This window comes from Ammospiza nelsoni, chromosome 27 (assembly GCF_027579445.1).
Source record: "Ammospiza nelsoni isolate bAmmNel1 chromosome 27, bAmmNel1.pri, whole genome shotgun sequence".
Lineage (NCBI taxonomy): Eukaryota > Metazoa > Chordata > Aves > Passeriformes > Passerellidae > Ammospiza > Ammospiza nelsoni.
The window spans coordinates 1,116,672-1,128,808 of NC_080659.1; the positions used below are offsets into that span (position 1 = coordinate 1,116,672).

The window sequence follows — 12,137 nt, forward strand, 5'->3', positions numbered from 1 at the left end:
GAGATACCCCCTTGTGCCCATATATCTTCCCTGACCTGCCCCACTGGCAGGAGCATTGGGGTATTTCTCTATGTTTCCCTTCTTTGTCACCATCTCATCTGGGGTCCCCTGGTGTTGCAAAAAGTGAGGCTGCAATGAGCTCTCCAGGCTGAGCCCCTCGAGATTCCTCAGCTGCTTCTCATCAGACTTGTGCTCCAGACCCTTCCCCAGCTCTGGAAAGCCCCAGCCCCTCAATGTCCCTCTTGTCATGAGGGGCCCAAAACTAACTCCAGGATTTGAGGTGAGGCCTCAGTAGTGCCCAGCACAGGGGGACAGTCACTCTCTGAGTCCCATTGGCCATGATAGCCAGTCCCTAAATGCTTACCCACAAACTCTTACCTTGGATGGATGGTCTTCATCCATCCCTGGGCACAGCTTGATCCATTCTAGTTCCTCTCACACGTAAAGAGCAGTTCCAGCCCTTCTCTTTGCTGACCCATCTTTCTTAGTGTGTAGCCATCCACACCAGCATTCCAGTCATTCCAGCTATCCCACCACATCTATGTCATGGCAATGGGACCACGGCCCTGTGACCACACACAGCTCCCCAATCCTTCCCATTTGTTCCGGGCAGTTCAGGGGTAATGGAGCAGGCAGCCTTCCCAGGAGGGGTCCAAGAGGATACACAACAGCCATACACACCCCTGAGGTGGCTGGTCTTCTGCTCTCATCTTGGGAGGCCACAAAGGAACATTTGCCACTGCTCAGGGGGTCCTGGCTTATTCCTCGATGTGATGGTGGAAGTGCCCCCAAGTCCTTCAATTTAAAGCCTAGCTGTCCAAGGTGTCTGGCCTGCTGTCAGGTTCCCTGACCTCTTCTAGACACGTGGATCCCATCCCTCCCTAACAGGTTGTAGTCATCGAAGAACGTCCTCTTATCATAGAAGGCAAATCCCTATGATGGCATCAGCCACAAAGCCAGAAATTGATTTGCATTACACATCTGTTCCTCCCCTTTCCTCTTATGGGTGAAATGAAGGAAAAGATTACTTGGGCACCAATATTTTTCACTTGGACCGCCAAGGCTTTGTAATCTTTCTTATTTTGCCCAGTTTCTGGCTTGTGTGGCGTTTGTGCCAGATGGAGGAGCAGCAGTGGAGAGCAGTCTGTGCTCTTGAGAGGTTGTGGCGCCCTCTCAACCATATCTCAGGCCTCAGCTGACAGAAGGTAGGTAACCTCACACGGCTGTCTGCTGAAGGCCTCACGGTCCCTTAACAGTCACCCACTGTGAGCACTCATCATTTCTTTTACAGTGTCCCCTCTATGTCTCTGGTACAGTTTCTCCTTGCAGACCTTGCTTGTGGGTGTCTAGAGCTGCCAAAATGCTACTTCTGGGTCTGGTGTGGTGCTGGAGGGCGGAGACTGAAGCACTGCCCTGCTTCTGTGGGTCAGCAGCTCTGAGGTGCCTTGTTCTCAGTGCCTGCCAGAGGAACATGGTTCTGAAATCACCTGTGCACATCCATGTCAGGTCCTCTAATACTGCACAGCCTTTTAACTGTTTCCTGTTTGTGAGATAATAGATCATCAAACCTGTGCACACCTTATGAAGGTATTTACATTTTCTCCAGGAGAAAGGTCTGGGCACTTGTTGCAACTCACCACCTTTACTGAACTCTTTTTCCTTACCATTGTATCCTTCCCTTGGCAAGGTCCATGCCTGCTGGACACCAGTTGATTGCAGTATCTGGTGTGAAATCATGTCTGAGAAAGAGCACACTGCTCTCCTCCCTTTGCAGAGGGAGCTTCTCCTATAGCAAAATAATCTGGAGTTACCCATCTCACAGTTGTTGGGGGACACAAGACAGATGATGGACTTTGGACCTGGTTAACATAAGAAATTTGGTAACAGGATGCCTTGGCAAAAGCAAACAGAACTTTGAAAATTAGACCTAGATTGCAAGAAGATTCAATCAAACGGGTTTACTGGAAAAAGAAAATCCCATTAAACTCTGCAAGCAAGAGATGTTGTTATATGCATAAATTTATATATGTGATTTTAACCTGATCACTGTAGCACATATTACTAGTCTCCCTGAAATAGTATATAAGTGTTTGTATCCCACAATAAAATCGGATTCTGATCCCTGAGTCAGTCTCCCTGTCTCCATCGCTGACACACGGTGTGGAATATCACCAGGTCACAGGTGAACTCATCCCCAGGGTTTGTGCTGCTGGCAGGTGTGGGGACAAGCACAGCCATGACCTGTGTGACGTACGATGGCAAGAGACACAAGCTAGGTGCAAGCAAATTTACTTCATTTGCGAAGCTCACTGGATTTATATCCTTAGCACAAAAGCTATTTCTAACTGCAAGCTTAAAACTAATCACAGTTCTACAATAAATCTGTCATCTCAACATCTTCTATTATTCTTTCCAGAGTCACGAGTCAGTAGAGCAGAAAAACTGTTTTGTTTCAGATTCTTCTTGTTCTGAAGTGGTTTCTTGTTCAGCTGGTGTAGTTTGTCCAAACACGTGATATTGCTGCCACTGTTTTTTCTGTAACCCTTTCCTTACCCCAACAGACCTCCCCCACTGACATGACTTTATTGACCCCAGCAGGATGCAGTGAGCCATTTTCTGCTAAGTGCCTGCAAATCCCACAGGAAAGGAGCAGGAGACATTGCTCAGAGACAATGATGCTGACACACATACAGACAAATGACACCAAAGTAATTTCACTGTGTACATTTCAAAAAAGTCCTTGTTCCTGGAACATCTTTTCCGTAGAAATTGTGTTCAACAGAACAAGGAGAGTTGAGATGCAACTGGAGAAATTCTGACCAAAGAGAAAGGGTTGGGTCAGACCCTTGAGAGAGAACCAGCATTGGACAGAGGTCCAGAAATATAACAAGATCTCTGTCCTGGGAAACCCTACACAACTCAGCCAAACAAGGTCCAAAGACACCAAAGGCAGCCCTCAGGCAAGCCCAGCTCTGAGCAGCTGGTTACCACAGAAACTCCACAGGTTCTTTCTAACCTCAATCCTTCTGTGAGTATAAACTACCAAGTTCTCCTAGGAAAGCCTTATCTCATTCCCTCACATTCATCACAGTCATATTTTGAGAGGTCCCAGGACCCAGATAGAACCAAAAGAGGATTTTTTTCTCTTAGACAATACCAGTGGAAATGTGAAGATGGAAATACCCTCATCAACACTGAAAATGCCACCCATCCCTCTTTATAATCCAGACAGATCCAGATCCATTTGGGGGTACTGATTTCAGGAAGAAGAGTGCAATCAGGAGAGGTGAGAGCTGGGAAGTACCCTGCCAACAGCCCCACTGCCCAGCTGCCTTTCTCTGCCTTAAATTCAGAAAATATCATTCTTCTTTTTCACATCTTCTGTAGAGTCCCCCCCCATGGCCCACCCTCCTGCATCCATCACCTTCACCTCCCAGCACTGCCTCCCTGAAGGTGAAGCCATCACAGCCGGCACACAGCAGCATGGGTTAAATCTCTCAGGGATGTCCTGTTGTGTGTCACCTCATTTCACACTTTTGCCATCATCAGACAGGACAAGGTCCCAGCGGGCTGTTTCTGGATCCAGAACCATGTTCACTGCAGGTGAGATGGAACCAACACATCAGGGCAGAGCTCATCCCAGGGGAGCTCTTGGCTGGGGCTGTCTAAGGAAGAAGCAGAGTGGGAGAGGGAGATGGCAGACTGTGGCAGGGGAAGATGCACGTCCTGGGTTGCAAGATGTGGGTGGAGGTGTATATTCTATTACCATCTGTTAAAGGTGGGCAGTTATCTTCTGTTAATTGGGCAGTTTATCTCTTCCACAACCAATCCTCCCTCGGGGGGATATCTGCTGTTAATGGGCCATTGAGTCTCACTGATAAAATTACATCATCCCATTGTGAGGTGTGCCATCCAGAGGGAGGAGCCAAGCATTCCTACCTGGATATAATCTGAGATTTGGAAGGCCATAGTCAGCCTTTTCCCACCAGAATCCCAGAGGAAGACCAGGCCCATCTACACCCCCACTGGATCTTCAGAGGAAAACTCCACCCTCCTATAGGATCACTGCTTCAACAGAACCATGCCTGTCACTGCAGGAGGACTGCAGCCACCACACTTTCTGTGGATCTGCAATGATTGTCCTTAAAATTACAAAATTGATTCATTCAAATTAATTGCATTATATGTATCCAAACAATTTCCACCCCAAATGTCCCCCAGAAATACAACCCATGAATTCTTCCATTTGAAGATTTCTCCAATTTCTGGAAAATGGAAAGTAAAACTTACCTCTTTTTTTCTGATGCTTTCCCATGAAGAAAATAAAGAAATGCAAATAATTTTTAAAATCATCCCTTCCACCAAGCACTGATTAACCTCCAGCAGGTTACAGTCACCCACATGGCAGAAGGGCTGCAAAGCATGTGCTGCTGCAGTGCATTTTGGTATATGCTTAGTCCAGTTCACCATTGCATCTCTCCTCTGATATATTTCCAGCCCCAAATCAATCATTGTTGTGTTGCACAAAGTAGTTTATTATAAACTAGTTATTATTGTGCACTGGGTGATTGGAATTGTGCACTGAGTAGTTTTTATATTGCACTGAGTGGTTTGTTTGTATGACACGGCTTGTCCCTTCTCCCCTCTTGTCCAAAGCCCGGTGGTGCTGGTCTTAGCCTGGGTTACTTCCTCCCCTCGCCCCTCCATCAGTTGTATCCCATGGGCTGTAGCACTCTCCTCTGCCTCCGTTCCTCCGGGTTTAAAATCTCCCACCATGAGCCATTCCTGCTCTTTCTTCTCCTGGACAGCTCCATCCCAGGCTCTCTTTCTTTTCCTGGGCACCATTACCTCTCTCCCAGACTCTCTCTTTCCCCAGAGGCGTTCCACAATAAGGTTGTGGGACGTTCATCCTGAGAAGAAGACCATCTCTCATCTTTTGCTTTTGTCCTTGCCGGTGAAGCCAGGGTCCAGGTAATGAGATGATTGGTTCTCACAATTAAAAGATAATTATTGTGTGAATATTAAGAAAAGCTTTAGTGATGTATAGTTATGTTATTGTAGTTTAGATGTCCTCTGTTCTCCCATAGTTCCCTTTCCCCCTGTGTTGTGACCATCAGACAGGCTGGGATCTCTAGGACAGGTAAAAAAGAAGGTGTGCACATGTGTCTTTGCATGGGGCAGCTGGGAATGGAAAAGCTTGGGGTGTTTAGGGGGTGCAGCATGGCAACACCTGAGCTTCAATCCAGTTACAAAGCAGTCTGCACTGATAAATGGCAAAGAAGAGCTGACTGACAGACTTTGGGAAGGGCCAGGGCTGGCTGATGCAACCCCAGGGGTATAAAAGACTGAGCACCCATCTTGAAGATGAACTGGCAATGTGGTGTGCACGAGGGGCAGTTCCCAGCACTGCAGCTTTTTCCTTATGTAGTCCTTTGCTGTATTTTTGTTAAGGTTTAATAAAACTTTTTAAATTTTCCAAGTGACCAGTTGTCTCTCACACAGAACTCGCCAAACCCGACCTCCACAAGGCTCTCAATCCAACAAATCATCCAGTGAAACAGGAGCTTTCCTGTGACACAAGGGAAAACAAAAAATACATTCAATATCTTTAGGTGCTAAATTGAGACACAAGGATTTCTTTCTCATACTAAACCTGTAGAACACGATTTCACAGCGGGGAGACTAAGGGCATTGGTTGGTTTTCCCTTTTTTATTTAGTTCCAGTGTTTATTTCAGCCAGGGGTCTGTGTAGAAACTCTGTCACACTGAAGGCTGTTCCTTTTTCCCCCTGATGGAAGTGATGAATTTCGGAGCACAGCTGCACAAACCCTATCAAAGTCACAGGGAACAGAGAGACCCCAGGTGAGCCTGTGGGGTGCTGGATACTGGGGCAATGTGGTGATTTGGCTGTTCCTCTTCCTGACAATGACAATCTTTGACACAGACAAACCAAAGAGTTTTTTCCTGTCAAATGTCACCTGGAGTCAGGACATTTCTTGCAATCTCATTTGCATAACATAGAAATCTGCTCTGGAGGCCAGTTCTGCAGGGAAATAATCCACAGGCCTGGATGTTAAAACATAAATGCCCAAACGACAATATTCTTTATTACCCAATGCCTAATTTTTTTCTTGCTCCTTCTTATATGAAGAAAACAATAGCAAGAACACTTCTGAAGGAGGAAGCATATCTCCTTATGGCCACTTGGTGGGTATTTCACTTCTCTGAGACAACCTTGGTGTTTTCAAAATGGGACTTAGGAAAACCCTATTTCCAAAGCAGCCACGTCAAACTGCATCTGGGCAGGAGGACAGGAGAAAAGCACTGGCTGCAAGCAAGTACATTAGAGGTAGCAAGGACATGAACTACAGCCCTGTCACCTCGAACTCTACCACAGTCTCGACATAATCTAAGCCATGTTAAACAAAGCAGGTGTAATTCCCACTGTCAGAGAGTTGGACATGGAAAATTTTCAAGTGTGTGCTGCCCTGGGCAGGGCCATCCTTCAGCAGCTCAGTGCACCCTCAATATTGAAGCATCTGCTCCCCATACTGGTCCTGTTTGCCCCTGTGGCGATGCACAAAGGGTGAGAGCTGCTCCCAGAACCAGGTCACCTCCGTGTCCTGTGCGTGCTGCTCTGGGGAGAAGCTGCAGGGCAGCATGGCATTCCTGCCCTTGGCCAGGGGATGGGGTTGGGGTGTCCCCTGACCCTGACCAGAGCTGGGAGAAACACCCAGAGGGAGAAGAGAGAGCTGTGAGTTTGCTGTGGCACAGCAGGTGATGCTCAGCACTGTTGGTGTGCTGCCAGGCCAGGGGTTGGGGTGGTTTATGATGATAACTATTCCATAATCATCTGCTTTATGCCCAGAAATGTCTGCAGGATCTTTAACATGAACCAGGGGGCAGGGCCAGAGCCTGGGAGCTCAGGCATGGGCTCTGATCAATCTCTGTCTCTCTGGCATGGTCAGCAGCTTCAGGGACTGTTACTTCATTGCTTTTGCTGGATTCATTTTCACCAATTTAGGCAAGAAGCTTCTGGGTGTGTTTTACTGGTTTTGGTTTTGGGGCTTGTTTGTTTGTGTTTATTTTTGGCTTTTTTCGTCCCCTGGCCTGGAGGCTTTTCATCAGCAAATCCTTTTGGAGGCTTTTTGTTTTTTTCTCCTTGAACTGTTTTGGTTCATTTTTTTCTTTGGCCCGAGGAGCCCGCAGTGGCAGCCCCGGCCAGAAAAACCAGCAAAAGAAGGGACATTAAAGTCCACCAACTTCACCTGCCGTGAGGAGAAGTCCCACGCCAGAAATCCAACAGGTTCCCAGGCCACTTCACAAACTCTTTTCTCACCCCTTCCCAGAGACAAACAAGGGCAGCCAACATCTTTACCTCTCAGCGAGGTGGGGATGGGATGAAAGGTTCAGGGGTTTTTATCCTGTGCTTTGTGGGTATCTTGCTTTGTTAATAAATAGTTTTGCATTTTTTTCATTTTCATCCCCTGATATCTATTTCTCTCATTGGCAGAAGAAAAAGGAGTTATTGAAGCCCTTTCCCTCTAGAGGAAATGCCCATTCCAGGGTGTTTCCTCCTGAAATTTGTCTCCAAAACTGAGATACCAGGTCATTGTGCCAGCAGCATCCCCATGCCAGGCACAAGAGGTACTGAGAGGATCTGGGAGAGGGACTGTCCCCAATTGCAATGCAAGATGTATTCTATTTGCCATCTGTTAGAGCTGTGGCAATTATTTTCTGTTAATTGGGCAGATTTTCTTTATCTCTTCCACAATGTCATGGTTTGACACTGGCACAATGCCAGTGCCCCCATGAAAATACACTTTCCCTGGTATCTGCTGTTAGATGTGACCAGGAATAAGCAAAGCAGGCTTCTACTTAGAAAAAACTTTATTAACTAAACTACAAGAAAAAAAAAAAAAAAAGAAAAAAACACACAAGGAAAATGAAAACTTCACCAATACATCTCCCCCTCCTCCCCACCAAATTTCCAATACAATCCATTCCCCAAATCATCGACTCTCAGTCTGGCACCACCCTTTAGAATACTCAATCCTCAGTTCATCAAGGGGAGAAGCGTCCTCCTTGCGGCCATGGTGACCTTTTCCTTTTCATGCCCAGTGCTCTCACCACTGAACACAGACCAGAGCTGCTTCTAGGGTTGTCTTTTAAGGATGCATCGTCCCATTCCAAAAAGGCACGGTCTCAACTTTGGGACATCTGTCCCCCCCAGATTATTCCTCCTGGGGCCGAGGGGCACCAACACAGAACCCTCTTGGCTCTGGGGCATTGCCCCCCCAGATGCAGTCTCTGTATCCCAAGGAAACACAGTTCTGTCCATGGCTACACAGAAAGAGTCCAGCATAAGAGCCACTCCATCATCCCTTCCCACTCAAGGTTCTTCAAGGTTCTATTCTTTTCATATCTCTCCCTTGCTCAGACCTCCATCTCACTTCCTCAGTTCCTTCTTCATCCTCCACTGCATCTCCCCTCCAGGAAAGGTCAATGCTCGGCAAAGTTTTCATTGTCCACAAAGGGGTTAAAAGCTCCTACCAGCAGCTGGACTCCTTGCTGCCCCGCTGCCTTCTCCGCAGGCCGTGCTGTGCACACAATATCAAATTCCAAGATAACAGTCCCAGGCACGGCTCTGTCTCTGTCTCCCAGAAGGGGGGGTGGATACCTCTCAGTAGTTCTTCCATGCTCCCACCCCTGGGCCCCTCAGGGTCAGGCCCACCTCTCCCAGGCCGAGTGGCTTTCCCCTCTCCCCGCCCATCCAGCAGCTGGGCCAGAGGACAGATCCCAACCCTTCTTGCCAGAAATCCAGAGACCCTCCCAGGATAGAGCTCTGCTTTTAACCCTGTGTTCTCAGAGGCGGATCCGGTGTCCCAATGGCCAAACCAGGTGCCAATATTAAAATCTGAGCACCCATTGGCCTGACCACAGCATCCCAGAAATCCCATTTCCTGTCAAACCACCACACACAACCACTCCTCCCTCTGGGGGGACACCTGCTGATAATGGGCCATTGAATGTCACTGCATGACTGATAAGAACTACAGCATCCCATTGGGAGATGCAAGCCCAGAGGGAGGAGCCAAGCATTCCTACCTGGATATAATCTGGAGATTCTGGAACACCAGCACGGCTTCTCCACTGGATTCCCCAGAAGAACAGCAGCTGTCTCTTCCCCTGGATCTTCAGAGGAAGAGACTGCACTTTTCTACAGGATCCCTGCTCCAGCAGAGCCACCCCTGACACTGCAGGAGGGCTGAGCCACAATTCCAATGGGACTGCTGCCAACAGCCTGACCCACAGTGTGTCAGGTTGTATTCTGATTCTGTCAGTGTTATTTTGTATTACTGCATTTTTTTATTTTATACTTATATTTTCTTCCCTAATAATGAACAGTTATTCCTGCTCCCGTATCTTTGCCTAAGAGCCCTTTAATTTAAAATTTATAACAATTCAGAGGGAGAGGGTTTACAGTTTCCATTTCAGGGGAGGCTCCTGCCTTCCTTGGCACACACCTGTCTTTCCAAACTGAGACAGGGACCCTGCCCTGTAGCATGGGCAGTGGGCTGGGGCCATGCCACCACTCCTCCCTCTGCTCCCCTGTCCTGCACTGCCAGGAGAATTCTTCAAAGCCCTGGTTCTCAAGGGCACAAGTGGTGCCCATGCAGCTCAGGGCAGGCAGAAAGCAGGACAAGGAAGGATGGAAGTGGCGGGAAGGATTCTGGGAGGTTGATTGGAGCAAGTGACAACTTGGTTACAAATAAAATTCAAATATCCTTATATCCTCTTACCCTTTACAGACATCTATTTAAAAAGTAGAAACATCTCAGGTACTCTTGGCATCTTTGAAAATTTAAAAGAAAAAGGCTTATAATAAACTGGCCACTCAGCTCACTGAGAAAGTGGTTCTGGTTGAAGGGAAACAAAAGCAAATCAACATTTTTGACAAGATCACTTTTGAGTTAAGTGCTCTGCTGCATCCTTTGCCAGGGCTGCCTTGAAGAAGATGCTTCAGGTCAGCAACATAAAAGAGCCCAAGCTAAATTTGTTGTTGCTGGCTTTTTTCCTTTATTGATTGGGTTTTCCAAAGAGTCCAACACACTCTGGACACTGTGCAATAAACAGGAACGTGCAGGAAACAAGAAAACCAGGGAGGGACATGGCAGCAAATTGTAATCAATTCTTCAGCATCATCTAATCCTCACCCAGATTCAGTGAGATTATTCCAACGCCTGTGCTGCTGTGGCCAGAGGCATGCACCAAGATCCAGAGGGATGCTGGTGCTCCCAGAAGTGGAGAAGGTTTATGGAAAGGGCCTGACCCTGCTTTGAGCTCTGCTGTTCACAGGGAGCTGCTGCACTGGCAGCCAGGAAGATACTTAGGCTGGAAGCTGTGCCACAGAGATCAGCAGGATCCAGGAGATTCTTACCTAGTGCTGCTCATGAACTTGGAAAATTGTAAATGACAAAAGCCAGCAGAGAGTAGAGGAGCTGGGAACAGGAGCACCACCTGGAGACGAGGAAGGAGAGGGAAAGGGCAAAAGGGAGGAAAACCAAGGGAAGACACAAAAAAAAGAATGGCAGAATTCACTTTTAAAGGGATTCATTGCTGAACCCAGCTCCTTTTTGTAAAGCCTAGTGAAGAACCTCAGATGCCAAAGGCTGAAATTGATTTTCCATCTTCAGCCTGACGTTGGTTAGTGTTTTATACACAAAGTAGGAGACTGGTATAAAAGGTTGTGGGGATTTCTCGGGGGAAAGTGTTGAAGATTGCATGCAAGATGTTTTCCATTACCATCTGTATGGCAGATTACCTTTGTCAAGTGAGCAGTTTGCTTTATCTCTCTCTTTGAGTTACCACATTCACACCTCCCTGGGGAGGAGACCTCTGCTGATAACAGCTATTGAATGTCCCTGCATGGCTGATAAGAACTACAGCATCCCACTGGGAGATGTGAGCCCAGAGGGAGGAGCCAAGCATTACTACCCGGATATAATCTGGAGATTCTGGAACACCAGCACGGCTTTCTCCATGGGATTCCCCAGAGGAACAGCAGCTGCCTCTTCCACTGGATCTTCAGAGAAAGAATACATCCTTCTCTACAGATCCCCCTTGCTCCAACAGAACCACATCTGATACTTCAGGAAGTCTGCAGCCACAATTGCAATGGGACTGCCACCAACACCCTGACCCACAGGGTGTCAGGTTGGTTCTGACTCTGTCAGTGTTGTTCTAGTGTACTGCGTTGTTTTATTTCATCCTTTAATTTTTTTTTCTTTTCCCTATTAAAGAACTGTTATTTCCTGCTCCCATATTTTTGCCTGCGAGCCCTTTAATTTAAAATTTATAGCAATTTGGAGCGGTGGGAAGGGTTTACATTCTCCATTTCAGGGAAGGCTCCTACCTTCCTTAGCAGACTCCTGTCTTTCCAAACAAGACAGAAAGCAAGACAGCCTGCTCTGCCTTTTTTGGTTCAGTATTAAGAGACAAACAGGTGCAGAACAAGAAGTCCTGACCAAATCAGGACTCATTCCATGCACTTCAAAGAGAGCAGGAAGTGGCCTTGAATCAGTTAAAAAATACCCAAAACACTAATCCAAGGTGCAGCCAGGACAGGACCTGGCCCTGATGTTCTCTCCCACCCTGAAGCGGTCAGGCTGGGGAAGGATTGTCCTTCTCAGATGTCCCAGCTAGCTTTCCAGCGCCGCTAGCAGTACAGGGGCACTATCCCAATGTCTGTGGCTCGGGACGGCACCTAAAGCAAACGCTCTGTGCCATGACAGCAGCGTTACCTTGTGGTAGGACGGGGCTGGGCTTATGGCTACAGTCAGCAGAAATAAGAAGCCAGCACTCTCCAGCTGTGGTGAATCCAGGTTTATTGAGTCCCAGGAGAAACCGACAGCCAAAGGGCAAGAGGGGGAAGTTACAACAGGAGGGAGGGACACGGGAGGAGTCAGTCCTTGGACGAATAGGGTTTCAGAGGGGAGTGGGACACAAATGATTGACTTAGGGAGAACACCAATGGGGATAACTTGAGGGTGGAGCCCCAGCCCCTGAGCCAATCACTCGACGCTCTAGTTAGAAGATGCTAGAGAGTTCTAGAGAGAAGGGTGGGAGTGCCGAGT

General features: G+C 47.6%; 1 pseudogene; it reads right to left on the reverse strand.

Annotated features, from left to right (window-relative positions):
- Window positions 1–6,419: 6,419 nt before the first annotated feature.
- Window positions 6,420–8,095, reverse strand: LOC132084732 (myelin-oligodendrocyte glycoprotein-like; annotated as a pseudogene).
- Window positions 8,096–12,137: the final 4,042 nt, after the last annotated feature.